Source organism: Peromyscus californicus, unplaced genomic scaffold, assembly GCF_007827085.1.
Source record: "Peromyscus californicus insignis strain IS unplaced genomic scaffold, ASM782708v3 Scaffold_4__1_contigs__length_199733344, whole genome shotgun sequence".
Classification (NCBI taxonomy): domain Eukaryota; kingdom Metazoa; phylum Chordata; class Mammalia; order Rodentia; family Cricetidae; genus Peromyscus; species Peromyscus californicus.
The window spans coordinates 8,031,263-8,050,280 of record NW_026294562.1 but is presented as its reverse complement, the minus strand read 5'-3'; the positions used below and the strand labels follow the sequence as shown (position 1 = coordinate 8,050,280).

At 43.3% G+C, this 19,018-nt stretch overlaps 1 protein-coding gene across 3 annotated transcripts in view; it reads left to right on the top strand.

Moving 5' to 3' along the window:
* The window catches only part of Rbm20 (RNA binding motif protein 20), a 205,513-nt gene that overhangs the window by 46,921 nt on the left and 139,574 nt on the right, over nt 1-19,018 (top strand). The window contains exon 1 of one of the 3 annotated variants that reach the window (XM_052761010.1): nt 5,624-5,691. The exons of the other annotated variants lie outside the window; for them this stretch is intronic. The gene's annotated coding sequence lies outside the window, so the exon portion shown is untranslated. Of the gene's footprint in view, nt 1-5,623; nt 5,692-19,018 lie in introns of those variants that run through there. 3 annotated transcript variants of the gene reach the window in all.

Here is a 19,018-nt window from a genome sequence, read left to right as displayed (position 1 = left end):
CTTAGAAGGCTGTGAGGGAAGGATTTTCTACTCTTGAGGGCTTTAATGCTTGCAAAGGAAAATGGGAGCGAAAAGGTGAATTTGAGGCAGCCTTGGATTATAGGAGGTGGAATGGAGCTAACATGCTCTGCTTAGGGTCAAGGGCAATTTTTTTTGCATGCTGTATAAAACAAATTAAACCTCATCCTTTAATCATGGCATTTCCGTAATGCTTTACATATAGAGTCTTTGTTTTAAAAACACAAGGTTTCAGTGGTGTGCAAGACTTCTGAGAGACGACTGAAATCCCCACCGGCACCTATTCAAACGTCACATAGATCTAGTAACCACAGACTTAAATGCTGCATGCAGGCCCAGTGCCTTGCCTCCATGATGTCCTCAGCCCAAATGATTTGTTTGTCTGCTGTGCTGAGGACTGAAACCAGTGCCTTGCGCATGATAGGTGGGTACTCAGCAATGAGTTACCCTGATTGATTGATTGATTGATTGACTGGTTGATTGCTGTACTGGGATTGAATTTTTACTTGCTCATGTTAGGCGTGCTATATTTATTGCCCAACTTATTGCTTGCTTGCTTGATTGATTGGCTACACTGCTGGGAACTGAACCCAGAGCCTTTCTAAGTTAGGCACACTAGCACTGAGCTTCGTCCCTAGCCCCTTGCTTACCTGTTTAGCTGTGGGGTTTTAACTAGTGCTTGGATGTCACGAGCATTCTTTCCTCATCTGCAGAATGGAGCAGGTTTATTACCTGCCTCACAGGCCTGTTAGGAAGGCTCACTGTACAATGTGTTTTGTAAAATCTGTGATGAAAATTAGTGTACCAGGCTTTTTCTTTTGGGCCACCAATCAGCTCCCAAATCGTGACCCAGAGACTTATTCTTAGTTTTGAATGCTTGGTCTAGCTTAGGCTCATTTTTGGCTAGTTCTTTTAACTTAAATAAACTTGTTTCTCTTTGTGTTTTGCCTCAGGGCTTTTTACCTTTTCTTTCTGTAGATCTTACTTTCCTGCTGCCTCTATGTCTGTCTGTCTGTCAGCTGCCTGGCTTCTGGCCCTGGACGTCCCCCTCTTCTCTCTTCTTCCTCTTTCTCTCTCTCTTTCTCTCTCTCTCTCTCTCTCCCACACACACACTCTTATTCTCCCTCCCTGCCACACCCTCATATCCCTCTCCTGCCTAGCGATTGGCCATTCAGCTCTTTATTAGACCAATCAGAAGGTGCCTTAGGCAGGTGAGGAAGAACAGAGACACATCTTCACACAGTGTACAAAAGATTATCCCAGCACATGTGTATCATTACAGTTCGTTATTGTTATTATTATTTGCCCTCCTCTGTACCCCCTTCCCACTCTTGATGGCTCCTTCCACCACCAAATCGCCCCCCCTTTTCATGTCTCATATATCCCTCACCCTTTCCTGTTTCCTCTTCCTTTAAGACCTCTGTCTCTTCTCACAGGTCTGCTTTTCTGAGTCTGGTTTATTTCACTAAACATAACACTTTCCTGAGAGCCTTTCATTTCTACACACTTTTCTTTATGGAAATTACAACCTTATCTGATAGAATTAGGTTTTTGCCCTTGGAATTTCCTGCTTGTACTTGTCTTCCTGACCTCTTGACTGTATACTATAATACGAATTGCTAAATGGTCTTATTATAAAAAAAATCCAGAGCCATATATTAGGGTGAAAACTGAGAGATCAGAGGAATTGAATAAGCCAAGCCACAAGTTTTTACCACTAGGGGATCCTCAGCCCAAGAGAGAGCTACTTCCTGTATACTCACACCTATATACCTTTCTGTGCCCTGCCATCTTACTTCCTCTCTCCACCCAGCTCTATTACTTCCTGTCTGTCTGTATAGACCTCCAGACCTCTATGGTTAATTAGTGCTGGGATTAAAGGCATGTGCCACCATGCCTGGCTCTGTTCCCAGTGTGGCCCTGAACTCAAAGAGATCCAGATGAATCTCTGCCTCCCAAATGCTAGGATTAAAGGTGTGTGCTACCACGGCCTGACCTCTATGTTTAATATAGTGGCTGACTTTTCCCTCTGATCCCCAGATAAGCTTTATTGGGATGCACAAGTACAATATCACCACAGTATACTTCCTTACACCCAGACTGAGTACTTCCTCACACCCAGACTGAGTACTTCCTCACACCCAGACTGAGTACTTCCTCACACCCAGACTGAGTACTTCCTCACACCCAGACTGAGTACTTCCTCACACCCAGACTGAGTACTTCCTCATACCCAGACTGAGTACTTCCTCACACCCAGACTGAGTACTTCCTCACACCCAGACTGAGTACTTCCTCACACCCAGACTGAGTACTTCCTCACACCCAGACTGAGTACTTCCTCACACCCAGACTGTGCATCCTCAAATTTGGACTGTTGCTATTGCTTGATCTTTCTTGATCATTTATTCTTAAAATCAAATTATGTTCATTAATAAAAATAATCACACACATTTCTAGTATCAAGTTATCTAAAGCAAAAGGAAAAGTTGGTACCAACTGAGAAGGCAATAGATGTTAAAAATGTGCAAGTCAAGGGAGCCCAAACCTTGTCTCCCTTTCCATATTGAACATGTCAGTGTTCCCTAGAGGGGTGATTTTATTTTCTTTCTAAAGCAATGAGCCCATTCGATGTGCCTCCAATCATCCGTGAGGTATTTATAGCAGATTGATTAAGTCGGGTCATGTGGCAGAACACTGTAATCATATTTATGGTCAATGATGGTTTTACACATTATTAGAGAGAAGCAGAGTTACACCAAATTAAATGGTGATATCTGATCCAGACATCAGGTCAGTAATTTCATGGGAAAAATAAGTCTAAATGGGCAAAAAATGTTTTGTATTAGCGCTAGTGTGATGGTATTACAGGGTTTGCCAGTGACTGGAAACACGTTGTACAAGATTTGCCAGTGACTAGGAACACACTGTGGATAAGTGTTTGAAACAGAGATTTCATGTTTTTGAGTGACAGACCCAAGGCTGAGCTGGAGCCTCCACTCTTCCCCAGCGTTGCACGTGACCTTGGACAGGCCATTCCATCACTGGGCACTGTGAAATGCAAGGACCTTGTGGTGTACTTCACAGGAGAGATGTCTTCCCTGTTGACATGTGTGCCTTTAGTGATAGGACTGCTACTGTAAAGGTGTGGAATCAACATTTAGCACACTCAGAGAAGGTGCAGAAACGACACTCACTCCTCTGACCAGCCCTTGGGTTAAAAACAACAACACAACTCACAGAGTACAAATCTTTCATGTTCTTATACATGCAAAAGCAAAAAAAACAAAAGCAAAAGACTTGATAACTTCGAAGTAGAGAGTGGAACAGAGGTCACTGAAGGGTGGGCTGGGGTTGGGAGAAGAGAAACATAGGAGTCTGGGGGAAACGCAGCTCGGTGGGGGACTGGCTCTACAGCTTGGTTGAGGGGTACAGTCTGGGGTAGGTTAGCATACACCAGAATAATTAGAGTTCCGTTACCTAGAACCAATAGTGTTTGAGGGGTTAAAATATGAACGACCCTGGTTTGATTATTGCATTGTCATATATATGGGTTAAACTGTGACTCTCTATACCCATAATTAAGCACAAATGGACGATATGTCAATTAAAAATTTCAAAAAGAAAAAAAACGTTAACTTCCCAGAAGTCCCCTTGTGCTCCCTCTATGTTTCGAGCACTAGACTTGAATGCTGTAAGAGAAGGGAAATATTTTTGAGGTGATAATTTTTGGAAATTTAACAGATTAAAAATCAGAAATCTCTTTAATTTGGGATCCTTTTAATCCAGGCTACAATCTCCCTTATCTGCAATATTCAAATCCAGAGCGTACTGAGTGTGGGGAATCTCTATGTTCATTTTTGAGGGAGATAATTTGGCAATAAAATTGAGTTGAAAGAAGAGGTTTTTGCAGACTGGCCCCATGGGGTTGATTTCTCACAATTTTTCCTGAAGAAATGGTGACATTACTGCTGCCCTGGACTCCTGGGGTTATGTTTGTATTTGGAAATAAGAAAGATTCTGGTTTTCAAAATTTCCATTGAGAAGTCAGCTGTAATTCTGGTGGGTTTTCCTATATATGCCTTGTGTTTTTTTTTCCCCCCTTGTGACTTTTATACACTTTCTTTCTTCTGTATACCTGGTGTTTTAACTATGATATATTGTGGGGATGGGCTCTTTTTCTTTTGTTATTATTGTTGCATTTATAAGCATAAATATATAAATACAACCTGCTGAGTCCATTTAGTGTTGCTTGTATGTATGTGGCCACTTTTATTAGGATAGAATCTGCACAACCGTGCCTAATTCAGGGACACTGAGTGTCCTGTGTTCTGTTCTCACGGTCACCCAACGGAAACTCTCTATCCCTTAGACGGTGGCTTTCCACTCCTCTCTTCCCCATCCCCCTGCTAGTCTCATTCTACGGTCTCTATGAATTTTAGATATCTCATTTAAGTAAAAATTGTGTAATATTTGTCCTTTTATTTATGTGGTTTGTATAACTGAATATATGTTTTTAAGATTCATTTGTATCATAGCATGTATAAGAATTTCGTGTGTGTGTGTGTGTGTGTGTGTGTGTGTGTGTGTGTGTGTGTGTGTGACAGAATCTATGGTGATTTGTTATAGCTGACCAAACTGATTAAGAAAACATGATAACTTTATGTTTGGCTTTTAAAGAAAATGCCAAACTTTCTACAGTGACTGTACTATTTTTGCATTTTTTGGTATAATTTTTGCAGTTGTATCAGCAATTCTATTTTTTCCACACTCTTGTTTTTGTTTTGTTTTGTCGCTTTTTGAGAAAGGGTCTCTCTATGTAGCTCTGGCTGTCTTGGAACTTGCTATGTAGACTAGGCCGGCCTCAAACTGAGAGATCTGCCTGCCTCTGCCTCCCAATTTTCATATTCTTAAAAAGTACTTCTTAGCCGGGCGGTGGTGGCGCACGCCTTTAATCCCAGCACTCGGGAGGCAGAGCCAGGAGGATCTCTGTGAGTTCGAGGCCAGCCTGGTCTCCAAAGCGAGTACCAGGAAAGGCGCAAAGCTACACAGAGAAACCCTGTCTCGAAAAACCAAAAAAAAAAAAAAAAAAAAAAAAGTACTTCTTAAAATTTTGTTTTTTTGAGACAGGGTCTCCAAGCTAGCTTGGGCTAGTGATGGCCTTCACCCTCCCGAATGCTTGAATTACTCTGGAAGTGCTTACTTTGTTTGCCTTTATTATGGCTGTTATGGTTTAAATATGAAACACCCCCACAGGCTCACATTCGACAATTTGGTTCTCATCTACTGGTGCTATTTTGGGAAGTTATGGAATCTTTGGGAGGTGGGGCCCAACCAGAACTGGATTGTTGAAGGGCAAGCCTGAGATTTTAGCCAGGATCCCTACCACTTCCTGCTCAGTCTGCGCTTCCTATTCTACTGAGATGTAAGGAGCCCCAGCTGCATACTCTGTGGCCAAAGAGCCTGCTTGCCACATGCCTTCCTGACCACGATGGACTGTGTCCCTTTAAACCACGAGTCCACTTAAGCTCTTCCTCCCGGAAGCTGCTTGTCAGGAGTTCCGTCACAGCAGCGAGGAAAGTGACTGTAAGGAAAGCAGCGGCCATCATCGTGGGTGGGTGTGGAAGGATGACGCGGTAGCTGTGGTTTGCGTTTCTCTTACAGCTTACAACAGTGAGAGCCTTTTAATGTGTCCAATTGCCTCTTGTATAGCTTTGGAGAGACATCTATCATGACCTTTGCCTACCTTTGAATTTGACTTTTTTAGATTGCTGTGTTGTAGGATTTCTTTGTCTACTCCGGATATTAATCCATTATGCAATACATGGGATTGTGTATCTTTTCTCCCAGGCGAGGACTGTCTTTGAATTTGACTTTTTTAGATTACCGAGTTGTAGGATCTATTTGTCTACTCCAGACATTAACCAATTATGCGATTGTATATATTTTCTCCCAGGCATGGACTGTCTTTTCACACCCCCGTGACGAGGTTCATCCCTGCAGCCGAGTTTTTATTTTGATGGTGAGGGATCAGTCTCCCGTGTTCCTTCTCAAAGGTTCATAGGTTTACAGGCCTTTGATATGTATTTTTATTTATGTTTATGTGTCTGTGTGTGTGTGGGTACCCAGGATGGCAGAAGAGGGTGTGGGATGCTCTGGAACTGTAGTTACAGGCAGTTATAAGCTGCCAGATGTGGGTACTGAGAACTGAACTCAGGGTCTTTGGAAGAGCAGAGAGTGCTCTCTGGGCACATTTTGTGTATGTTGCTTTTGTTTTGTATGTTGTATAAAGTAACAGTTCAAAATCATTCATTTGCATATGGATATCTAGATTTTTCTTTGTTCTGTGTTTGAGTGTTTTGCTGACAAATATATGAACACACCATGTGTGTGCCTGGTGTCAGTGAAGGCCGAGGGCTATTGCATCCCCCGAAACTGGTTGCTGGGAATGGAACCTGGGTCCTTCTGGAAGAGCAGCCAGTACTCTTAGCTGCTGAGCCATCTCTCCGGCCCTATAAAATTTCCAATATTCTTCCCTGACAAGACTCTCCTTTTCCCACTGAATGGTCTTGGTATGCTTGTTGAAAATTAATTAACCCTGTGTGCATGCATTTCCTTTTCTGGGCTGTCCTGTTCTCTTAGTCTTATGTCCATCTTTATGCCAACGTAACACCTCTCATTACTACAGTGTTATGGCTCTCTTTGAAATCAGGCACTATGGGTTTTCCAACCTTGTCTTTATTTTTGGACATTATTTTTTCTACTTATCTTTTGAGAGTCTATGTGAATTTTGGAATTTTTTTATTTTTGAAAGAATTCCATTTTGATAAGATTATATTGACTCTGCAAATTATTTAACAGTAGTAAGTCTTCCGATTCATGAGTGGGGGCATCTTTAAAAGTAGTAAGTCTTCCGACTCATGAGTGGGGGCATCTTTAACAGTAGTAAGTCTTCCGACTCATGAGTGGGGGCATCTTTAACAGTAGTAAGTCTTCCGACTCATGAGTGGGGGCATCTTTAACAGTAGTAAGTCTTCTGACTCATGAGTGGGGGCATCTTTAACAGTAGTAAGTCTTCTGACTCATGAGTGGGGGCATCTTTAACAGTAGTAAGTCTTCTGACTCATGAGTGGGGGCATCTTTAACAGTAGTAAGTCTTCTGACTCATGAGTGGGGGCATCTTTAACAGTAGTAAGTCTTCCGACTCATGAGTGGGGGCATCTTTTCACTTCATCTTTCATTTCTTTCAGCAGTTTGTGGTTTTCGATGTATAAGTTTTTTAACTACTTGGTTGTTTATTTCTGTGTATTTTGTTCTTTTTCTACTACCACAAATGGAATTACTTATTTAATATCCTCCATGGATTATTAATCACTAGAGAATACAATTGCATCTGATTTTATGATTTTTTTTAAAAGATTTATTTATTTATTATGTATACAGTGTTCTGCCTACATACATGCTCGCAGGCCAGAAGAGGGCACCAGATCTCATTACAGATGGTTGTGAGCCACCATGTGGTTGCTGGGAATTGAACTCAGGACCTCTGGAAGAACAGCCAGTGCTCTTAACCTCTGAGCCATCTCTCCAGCCCTGATTTTATGATTTTTATCTTACAACTTGACTATTTGCTTATTGGCTATAAAATTTAGAGAGGGAGGAAAAGGATTGGAGAAAGAGAGAGAGAAATATATTTAAGTCTTCTTACATGTAACAGCACGTCATCTGTGAACAAACACTTTTTACTTCTTCCTTTCTAATTTGAATGTTTTTTTTCCTCATTACTTTGGTTAGAATCTCTACCAATATGCTGAATAGATGGCATCCTTGTCTTGTTCCTGATATTAGGTGGAAATCTTTTAATCTTTATTATTTTAAATCTTTTCAGTCTTAACAAGTCTTAATGTAAGCCTTGGGTTTCCATGTTTTATTATACTGAGGTTTCCTTCTATTGAGTTTTAATTTTTATCATGAACATGGGTTGGATTGTTGTCACATACTTCTTATGCTTCAAACAAATGACTTCTCTCCTTTTTATTTTTTTAACTTGGTGTGGTTATATTTATTGAGTTTTTAAAAAAATGTTGAACCATCCTTGCATTCTGGGAATAAATCTCACATGGTCACATTATTGTTTTCTCATTGATGTGACAATGTACCTGACATGAACCACTGAAGGGAGGAGGGTCTGTTGTGACTTAGTTGAAGAGAAGCAGTCCATCACAGTGGGAGGGTCTATTGTGATGTAGTTGAAGAGAAGCAGTCCATCACAGTGGGAGGGTCTGTTGTGATGTAGTTGAAGGGATGCAGTCCATCACAGTGGGAGGGTCTATTGTGATGTAGTTTGAAGGGATGCAGTCCATCACAGTGAGGAGGACATGGGGACAGAAGTCAGAGGTCATCTGGTCACATCCTATCCACAGTCAGGAAGGCTGGTGCTGCCCATATTCAGGGTCTTCCAACCTCAATTATTCTAATCTAGAAAGCACTCCACAGACATGTGCAGGTCCTGCCAAGCTGACAATCAATATAAACCACGTCAGTCATAGTGTATACTTTTGAATACATTGTCAAATTCTGTCTACAGCATTTTATTGATTTTTGCATTGTTCTCACAAAGATCATTTGCTATATAGTTTTCTTTCCTCCTACTGTCTGTTCTGACCTTAATATTAGGATTGCTGTCCTCAAAGAACAAGAAGGGCTTTTTCATCCTTTTCTTGTTTGTAGAAGACCTCAAGAAGGCTTCATGTTCTGTAAATTCTTGGTAGAATTCATCATCAGAGCCAACCGGCTAAATGATTCCTTTTACTGGAAGGAATTTGATTACTGATTCAATCACTTTATTTGTCATAGGTCATTTTCTAGTTTATACTTCTTCATGGGTCAGTTCAGCAGATCATATATTTCCAGGCATTTTGCTTATTTCAAGCATGAACATGAATGTGACCATTGCTATTGTTTATTTGTTGAGTACTGGTGATGACATTTAAGGTCTTGAACATGCTTGGCAAGCTGAGCTATATTCTTAGCCCCAGACACGACCATTTTAAAATTGCACGATTGATAGATTAGCTACTATCCTTTGTTTTACTGAATTACTATTCTTGTCTAAGAATAATCTCATTTTAATTGACATGTTATTTCTTTTAAAGTAAAATATCAAGGAATATTAAGATTTTGCTTATATAGATTATCATTAATACATATTCTGTTTTTTTGTTTTTTGTTTTTTGTTTTTGTTTTTCGAGACAGGGTTTCTCTGTAGCTTTGCGCCTTTCCTGGAACTCGCTTTGGAAACCAAGCTGGCCTCGAACTCACAGAGATTCGCCTGGCTCTGCCTCCCGAGTGCTGGGATTAAAGGCGTGCGCCACCACCCAGCCATATTCTGGTTTTTGCCATATAGTTAATAATGTATTTTGCCTATTAAAATGGGAGAGTACATATAAATGTATTAAACTATATATGAACTATTTTAACATGCCAATGGTGTAGTTTATACTGTAGGATCTCTGTGAAGTTGTTGGTAAACTATCATTATTGATTGAAAGCTAGCCTCACTTTTGGCAGACTGGCTTGGTTTTCGTGTGGTCTTTAGCCTACTTAAATCTGTGAAACAGAATGAACCAGTGATATATTTGGCTCAAGTTTACATTTCTCAAGTTTCTTTCCAGTAACTGGGTCAGAGAGTTTGGAGAGGCAGAAGCACCTATGTGGGAGGGGAGTTTTGTGCCTTCCTCCCATGCTGGTCCTCAAGGCAGGCGTTTTATGATAGAGTCATCCATCCAACCAGTATTTACGGAGTATCCCTGCCATGTGCCAAGCTCTTCAGTAATCCGGATCTTCTCCATCTAGAATAGACTCACACAAAGTAGGCAACCTCAGCAGGAACCTTAATCCTCCAAAGAACATGGATCTGTTATCACATCGTGAGGTTAGAACATGTTCATCCTGTTCTCATTGATGAAGTGATCATCATCCAGTAGGATGGCCCTTGCGTTGGGAGCTTAAGGAGCCCTCTCTATGGGGTAGGAGGCTGTGGTAAAGCAGTAGGTCATTTGTGCCTGGGTCTTGGGAACTTTCTAGAATTGTATGTGAAAACTGACCACTGCCTCTAGAGAAGAATATGAGACAAAGTGGGAATCCATCTATTTCACCACAGTTGGAGGCTGGACTTCAGGTAACTCAGGGAAGCAGGTGAGTTAAGAGGTTTGAATCCTCAGTAGCTCTAATGCAGTGATCAGCTGGTGAGAGACGGGGTTAAAATAGTAATTTTCAAACCACAGGCTTGTTGACATCCATGGGAAAACATGCCTTACTATTATGTCACACGAAGAGCTGAGGGGGTTTTGACTTGAGAATTATAATGATTTTGAAGCACATTTTACCCATATTGGGAAGAAATAGGACCAAATTGAGCCATTGACCTCTAAAGTGAGTTAGATGTGTGTCAAGGAAGGTCAGCAGAGGACTGCATCTGTGATCCAGGCCTTGGACCTCAAGCCCCTGTGTCACATTCTTATGGAGAGGCCACAGATGATTTTTTTTCAGGTGTTATTATTTCAAAGGTTTTAAAACTTATCCACACGTGATTGAATTTCATTAGGATATCCTTAGCAAGAAAGATGACATGCTGGGTGTCAAAGTTCTTAAGTGTTCTGACCCCTGCTGAGTGGTGACCACAGTCTCCTGCAGTTTAACTTAAGGGCTTTATTGCTTTGCAGACTGGAAGCCCAAGGTTGGAAACTTAACATGAAATAAATAATAAAATCTTGACTTCCACAGGTGCAGAGGGCATAAATAATCCAAGTGCACACTGCCCGGGCATTCCATATCATGGGCCATTTAGATTTAATGCCCAGGCATTCACTCGTAACTGAATACGTCAGAATGTGCCTCCTGCCAGGGACAGCAAAGGCTGTTATTTCAGAGCAGCGTGAGCTTGTCTGCTGGAGGGCTGCCTCCACCCTCTGGCACTGCTAGAGACCTTTGGCTTGGTCTCTGAGGAGGTTCATTGGCCCCCTACCCAGTCCAGAGGACAGGGCCTATAATGGAGAGCTCTTGTGGTTGAATGAAGGGATGCTCCGTTGAAGGCAAAACCTAGCAAATGGCTCATTTAAACCAGAGACATGGAGAAGTGGACAAGTAACTGATGGGCATGGATTTCAAAATCTTTATTCTCAGAGTCATGTGTTTGAACCTGAGACCATGTGAGTGAGTGGCTAAAAGTGGGTCTCATTTTCTGCTTCAACAGCACATCCTGTCAAGGGCACTCAGAAGTAGCAGTTCATTTTCTGGTAACCAAAGGTGAGACCACAACTGTTGGCTGCAAGTCCGTCTGCATCATTCATGGGTTTTGCACAGGGCACAATCTAATGAGTTTGTTAAGTGAGCCAATGATGCTCCATACTTCCAAAGCATGCTTACATCCATCCAGTGCCACTGACTGAAGTGGCACTGGAACAGCAGCAGATGTGGCATGTGGTAAATAGTTGGAATGCAAACTCTAAGGCCTTGCTCCCAGACCTACTCACCCAATTTCTAAGGTGGGCCCAGGCATGTTTTAACAAGTCTTTTGGGGATTCTGATGCCTTCTGAAGTTTGGGCACCTTTGGTCTGGAGTACTTTTGTCCAGAAAAGTAACTTAGGAATCACGCATGCAGACACACATATACCTACTGCTCATTATCAGTGGGAAGTCCTGCAGCTGGTTGCAGGAGAACCAATCACATGCATGTCTGTGCATCACATGCATGCTTAGTGTCCAAGGAGGTCAGAAGAGAGCATGGGTACCCTGGAAATGGAGTAAGAAGAGATGACTGTGAGCTGCCCTGTGGGTGTTGTGAATGCAAGAGCAGGGCTCTTAGCCACTGAGCCCTCTCCAGCCTCCTCTTGCTTACTTTTGCACTGAGTCATGACTACATGCTGCGAAGTGTACAGCCCTTAGGCTTGCATCATGAAGAGTGCTTGGACTTGTCTTCACCCCTATAACCCCTGCAGCTCAAACACAAGACTTTCGTGGCCCTGGGAAGGCTCTGCCATGTCCACAGTCACCTGGCCCCACTCACCTGGCCCCACTCACCTCCATAACCATAAATTAATCTGGTTGGGGTCTTTTCAGACTATAAACTTTTTGAACCCAATTTATATCCTTAGAGCCAAAGCTTGCCAGGCAGGTGGACTATGGCATTAGATTATGTGGTTTCCTTGATCTGCACAGTATATGTTTTAAAAAGCATATTGCCAACGTTTAAAAATGGGGGGATTTCACACAGTGTTTAAGTTGTCTGGCACGGGGATGGGGCTGATAGATGCGTGCCTAGCATGTACTAGACCATAGGTTTGATCCCCAGCACTGCAGAAACCGTATGTGGTTGTGCACACCTGTATTCACAGCCTTTGGAAGGTAAAGGCAGGAGGATCAGGAGTTCAAGGTCACCTTTGACTACATATTGAGTTTGATGCCAGCCTGGACCACATGAGACACCTCCTCCCCTCCGATAAACCCACCTGATGGTACTAGGCAAATACCCCTTGGCAGTAGCACTGGGCTTAGCCAGAAAAAGCTGCCCCTTAAGGGTGGGTGCCCCTTTTATTGTTCTCTTCCCCCTATTTGTCATGACTTACTTACAGCCAGATATACCTCTGCCCCCTGGCAATCCCTGCGTTTGAAAAGTTTCTATTATTGATTTGGGGTTCCCAGCATGGATGAAGGTATTGCGTAACTTTTCTTCATTCATTCATTGTCATCCATTGAGTGCTAACTACAGTGCAGGCCTGTGAAGGTGTGACATGAAGGTGTTCGCATACAGGAGAGCTGTCGTCTTGTCTGTGAGCTGCCATGTGAGTTCCCAGAGTGTGGTACAGTCCCACTGCGTGAGTCACTCCTTATGGCCCCTGAGAGTCACCACGCTGCTTGTGGCCTGGGCGCCGACCCCCACCTGGGTTCCTACAACTGTCACAGATCCCTCCCTCAAGTCTTGGCTTGTATCCCACCTCTCCTAAGAAGCCTCCCCACCCCCTTCCTCTCTGGCTGACGTCACTTCTGACCCCTTACTAGCACGTCCACACCACCAGTCCATCCCAACGCATGTGTTCGCTTACATGGGAGAAGAAAAATTGTTTTTAATTTTTATTTTTGCGTTTTAAAAAAATGTGTAGAGGATGTTTTTGAATGTATGTCTATGCCTGGTGTCTGCTGAGGCCAGAAGAGGACTTCAGATTCCCTGGAACTAGAGCTACAGGCTGTTGAGAAGGGAGCTGGGAATCAAACCTGAAAGTTCTCTGAAAGAGTAGCCAGTGCTCTTGACCACTGAGCCCTTTCTCCAGCCCCAAACGCCTATTTTTTTAAAGCTAGAGATCACATGGCCTCTGGGTGGTTCTAGCTTCGTATTTCTTGAATGTGTTCCTTGATGCTCACACAGCTCTGAGCATGTAGCAGGTCCCAGTTAATCACAGGCAATGGGCCAGGAATGAAGCGAGCTCCAGAAAAGGCTGCAAGGGAGGCCAGCAGAGAGTACTTAGGAGGACTCCCAGCCTCTTCCTAGTAGGTCCCCTCCACAGGGAGCCTGATGGGAAGCCTGCCTGTCCCCTGAGGACCCAGTATCCCTACCGGAGAGTTGATACCCTGTGAGGAAGGCACCAACACACGCCTGTCTGGCCACAGGCATCCCAGACAGTGCTGTGCAAGGTGTCGCTGGCATTCTCCCCTTTCAGCCTGACGGAGCATCCCTTGGGGTGGCAGGGGAAGGTTCACTGAAGGCAGCTTGGAGCTGGGAAAGGAAGGTGTCATTTTGATGGCCATTCCCTCAGCCTTCTGCCACGCTCCATTGAGAGCCTTGGACACCTAGCTCTGTCCCACTTTTAGCTTCTGACGCAGTGATACTGATTGCTAAAATCAACTCACTTGCAAATAACACCACCATGCTTTGTAACACAGCCTCTTCCAAAAGTGCTGTAGACGCTGGCCAAGGCTGGTGACCTTTTCTTAGCAGACCTCTGTTCTCAAAGCAGCCAGCCAGACCACTGCCCTGCAGGTGGGGCACCAAAGAAAGAGCCACCTCATCTGCCGGGGCTCTGTTATATGTCACTTGGTGTGCAGGGTTCCAAGAATGACTTGGCTTCTTGACAGGGAACATGATAGAATGTCAGGACCTAAGCTAATGTTAAATATGTTTTGCCCAGCCAAGTCACGCACAGGCACTGATAGAGGCCATCGGTCATTCACCATGTACCATGTGGCTGCGGGGCTCCATGGGTAGGCTGGTGATGATGGAGATCTAGCACACAGCAGCTTCTCATGCACAATGTGGGGTTTTGAAAAGCAGGAGGGTTTCTCTTTACAAAAGGCACTTTTTGAAACACTCGCTTCCTGTCCCTCTTCCCCTCTGACCCCACCCACCCCTTTTGTTCCTTCTTCCTGTCTCCCACACCCGCTGCTGTGTGTTTGGGGTTATCTCATGCGCTTTGGTCAGCAACACCAGACTTCCAGGTGACAAGCTTGTCTCAGTTTACAGGAGCTACACTTTCTCCCTCCAGTCTCCCCTGTAGAGACCAGGATAAGGGAAGTGGAAGGCCTCATGCAAATTTCAGCCTTGGACAAGTTAGGGGGAGCGATATTAACAACTATAATATGATTATTGGGCAGTTCACTATGGGGAAGCTGTATGGATTAAGATTAAGACGTGTTTAGCTGCCAACAGAGAGCTCAGCAGTCTGTGGATTAGAGGGACATTTGACATTTACCCAGTGGATGGCTGGAGGCAGAAGCCCCGGGGTTGGTTTGTAGACTCAACAAGGTCCATAGGGACTCAGAGATTTTCTGCCCTTGGTTTTCATGCTAGAGCCTCCTCTTCACAGACGGTGACACAGGGGCCAAGGGCACCAAGACCCTGGGAACCAAGGCAAGAGATAAGGAGGTGGGAGCTCCTGTGAGTAGGCAGCACAAACTCTTCCTTCTCGGGACTATTTCCAGACCTGTTGTAGAAACTCTGCTATGTATATATGAATGTATGTATATATGAATGTATGTATGTGTGAATGTATGTATGCATGAATGTATGTATGCGTGAATGTATGTATGTGTGAATGTATGTATGCATGAATGTATGTATGCGTGAATGTATGTATGTGTGAATGTATGTATGTGTGAATATATTATATATGAATGTATGTATGTGTGAATGTATGTATATATGAATGTATGTATGCATGAATGTATGTATATATGAATGTATGTGTGCATGAATGTATGTATATATGAATGCATGTATGCATGAATGTATGTATATATGTATGTGTGTATGTATGAACATATGTATATATGAATGTGTGTATGTGTGAATGTATGTATATATGAATATGTGTATATATGAATGTATGTATGTGTAAATGTATGTATGAATGTATATGTGAATGTATGTATGTGTGAATGTATGTATATATGAATGTATGTATGTATGTATACAGCATGTGTGTGGAGGTTAGAGGGTAGCTTTCAGGAGTTGATTTTCTCATTCTACCTTGAGGGTTCCAGGGATTGAACTCAGGTTATCAGGTTTGGTGGCAAGTGCCATCTCACTAGCCCAGAAAAGGCCCTTTCTAGATAAAATCCAACCAGAGAATTGAGTCCTTTTGGGCTGTGACCTGGTGAGATGAGACTCCTGTTTCCTCCTCCCTTTCTCCAACTGCACCCCAAATGTTCTTTCTCACAGCCACAGGCTGGGGAATTGTATTTCTTGTGAGCTTTCTCCAGCAGAGTTCCCAGGTAGGCTTAATTTTCCTCAACTGCCCAGTCAGGATTCCACTGAGACTCCTGACAAGTTCCTTCCTTAAAAACCAGTAAAGCCAGACTCTCCAAACATGCCTCCAGGTTTGCCTTGCATCAGCCTGGACCTCGAATGGTGTGTGGGTCTCATCAGTAATTCAGGCAGACTGTGTGAGCCAGAACTCTCCGTGTTAGCACTAAGGTACAGGGCCTTCTGTTTGGGAGTCTGTGTAGAATGTTTGGTTCTAGCCCTCCTTGGGAAGTGAATTCACTGACATGTTAATTTGGGTTTGCATGTGCATGTCCACACACAGGCCTACACATGCACTAGTGCCACCCCATTTCGGTGGGAAAGGGAGACAGTGATTTCATGGCAGCTGTCTTTTTGATGAATGCTTCCAGGTCCACATACATAGGCCATGACATTCCTGACTTCCCCACTTGATAATCTGAAAATCTTGTGAGCCAGGCAGCCTCACCACAGACCTACCCTGGAATGCCACATCAGCTCCAAGTTCAGTCCCCAGAGCCCACGTAAGCAAGGCATTTGCAAGAGCCTGTATGTAGACTTGAGGCTAATAAGGTGGAGGACTGAGGGGGTGTGTTCTGAGGGTGTGAGTGGCAGGAAAGAAACAATCCTGGGCCATAGGGCTGCAGGGCTGGGGTCACATCATCAAGCATGATGTGATTGCATGGTTTTTGTTTCAGCCAACCCCGGTCTTCCCTTTTATCCATTCCCAGATGCATTCACTTTTATGGCTCCTCAGCCCTTCCCTCTGAAATACACCCCTAAAGGGGTTCAGCTCTTGTCTCTGTTCTCCAGTCTCTGGTAAGGTGGTCAAAGGATTCACCACCCCCCACTCCCCACCCCTCCATCCCTCCTGCCTCCACCACCCCCCCACCCCCCCGCGCCCATTGGGAAATTTTCCTTTAGAATCTGGTCATTCAAAGTCTCAAAACAAGTTGGAGGCTAGCCTGGACTACACGAGACCCTGTCTCAAAAATAATCTTGAGAATTGGAAATTTGTTGTTGTTTTTGGCTTAGTTATTAAGTTCTAATTGGATTTTTTTGGTTGGGATAGTTGCAGATTGGGATTCAGTTGTATAAAATAACGTAGAGTTCTGATGTACATATATACATTTTATACATTTATACATCCCCTCCCCATGATGACATTTTGCAAAACTGTAGTAAGTATCATAATGTTAGCATGGATACAACCCCCCCCCCAAATCCAGTCTCCCCAGGACCTACGTGCCTTTGTATTTAGTCTTGTATTATCTTATGTTTTCCCTCTTCAGTCAAGATGCTGCCCAGTTCTACCTCACTAGGCTCCTCATATCTCCTTCTGTAACCACATCCACCTCCCTCCATGCCCCAGCCAAGCCCCTGACAACGATTAGTCTCAAATTTTTTGATTTTTAAAATGTTTATGTAAGTGGAGTAATATAGTATGTAAGCTTTGGGGATTGGCATTTGTGTACGCTTATGTGCATATTTGATGTGTCCAGGTGTATATCTATGCATGTGTGTACATGTGGAGGCCAGAGGTCAACCTTGGGTGTCTTTTCTCAGGTCTGTCTGCCTTGTTTGAAGTAGCCCAGTTAGCCTAGGCTGGACGGCCAGTGAGACTCAGGTATCCACCTGACTCTGCCTCCTCAGCACTGGGATTTACAAACTCATGCCACTATGCTTAGTTTCTTTATGTGGGACCTGGGGATTGAACTCAGGTCCTCATGCATGGGTGGTAAACGCTTTACTGACTGAGCAATCTTCCCGACCCATGGGGTTAGCTTCTTTATTCAGCCCAGGTTTCTGAAGATCTACTCACCCACGCTGTTGGGTGCGCCTGTCACAGTTCATTCCTTGTACTTGTTGATGTTTTTTTTTTTCATAGAATATATACATTCCAGTTTGTTTACCAATTTGGCCAGTGGGTTTTTTCATAGAGTATATACAATCCAGTTTGTTTACGCGTTTGCCTAGTGAAGGATATCTGGACTCTGGTTTGGGGCTGTAATGAATAACGATGCTAAGAATGCTTACATACAGATTTTTGCAAGAACATACATTTCATTTCTCTGGAATAAATGCCTAAGAATGAATATCTTGGTTCCCACGACAATTGTACACTTAAATTTACTATTTAAATAGGTATAAAATAATACTTGTTTATTTAAATATGTACTGTATTAGTTACTTTTTGACAACATATTTGACAAAATCGACTTAAGAACGGGTTTATTTTGGCTCAGGGCTTAAAGGCTCAGTCCATCTTTGCAGGAGCGCATGGCGGCAGCGGCAGTGTGAGGCAGATGGACATGTCACCGCACCAGTCAGGATGCAGAGAGACGAAAGCCAACACTTTGCTAGCTTTCTTCTTTTCGTTTGGTCTGAGACCCCACCCTTGGAACAGTGTTCACATTCAGCATGAGGCTTCTCATCTCATGTGAACCTTTGTAGAAATGCCTGGTTCATCTCTTAAACCCTGCCAAGTTGACAGTCAAGATTAACAGTGTATATGTCTCACTTATACAGTCCCCCAATTGCAAAACCTAGTAAAATACAGCAAGCAGATGGTAGCAAGGCTGCAGTCTACCCATCCCACTTAAATCTTCCCAAACTCACTCTTACTCATTCTATGTACATTTTATTTATTCCCATATGAAATTTCCTCCACCAGACAAATGAACCATTTAGCCCCACTTAAGTTCTGCAGATGTGGGCCTAATGCAGCTGGGTTCTTTGCCGTAAGTAACTCGGTGATAGACTGCCTGCCTAGCATGGTTAGGCCCTGGGTTCACCTCTGTGCCTGGACTGTGGGGAGATCTAAGGGAGGCAGACACTGCTGGGAAGTAACCAGGCAGCACCTGCTTTCCCAGACTCTCATGGGATGACACTGCTTCTTCCTGGAGAGTCCATCTACTTCATGGAGTACCGGCACCCAAACCACATAACTTCCATTCTCTGTCTGACAAAATTGATTTCAATGAAAATCATGTGAACTAGTCATTATTTTCCCAATCTTTCTTTAGTTTGAAAAAAAAAAGAATGATTGAAGGACAATGCACATAAGCTTTAAAGGTGCCACGCAAATTTAGTAAAATATTTCATGCCCAAATTAAAACAGGCTTAATGAACAAAATTGCTGCATTTTATATTCTGATGCTTTGTTGTATTGAGTTTTAAGACACAAATAAAAGCTCCAGGTGGTCAAGGAGCTAGCTTTCTTT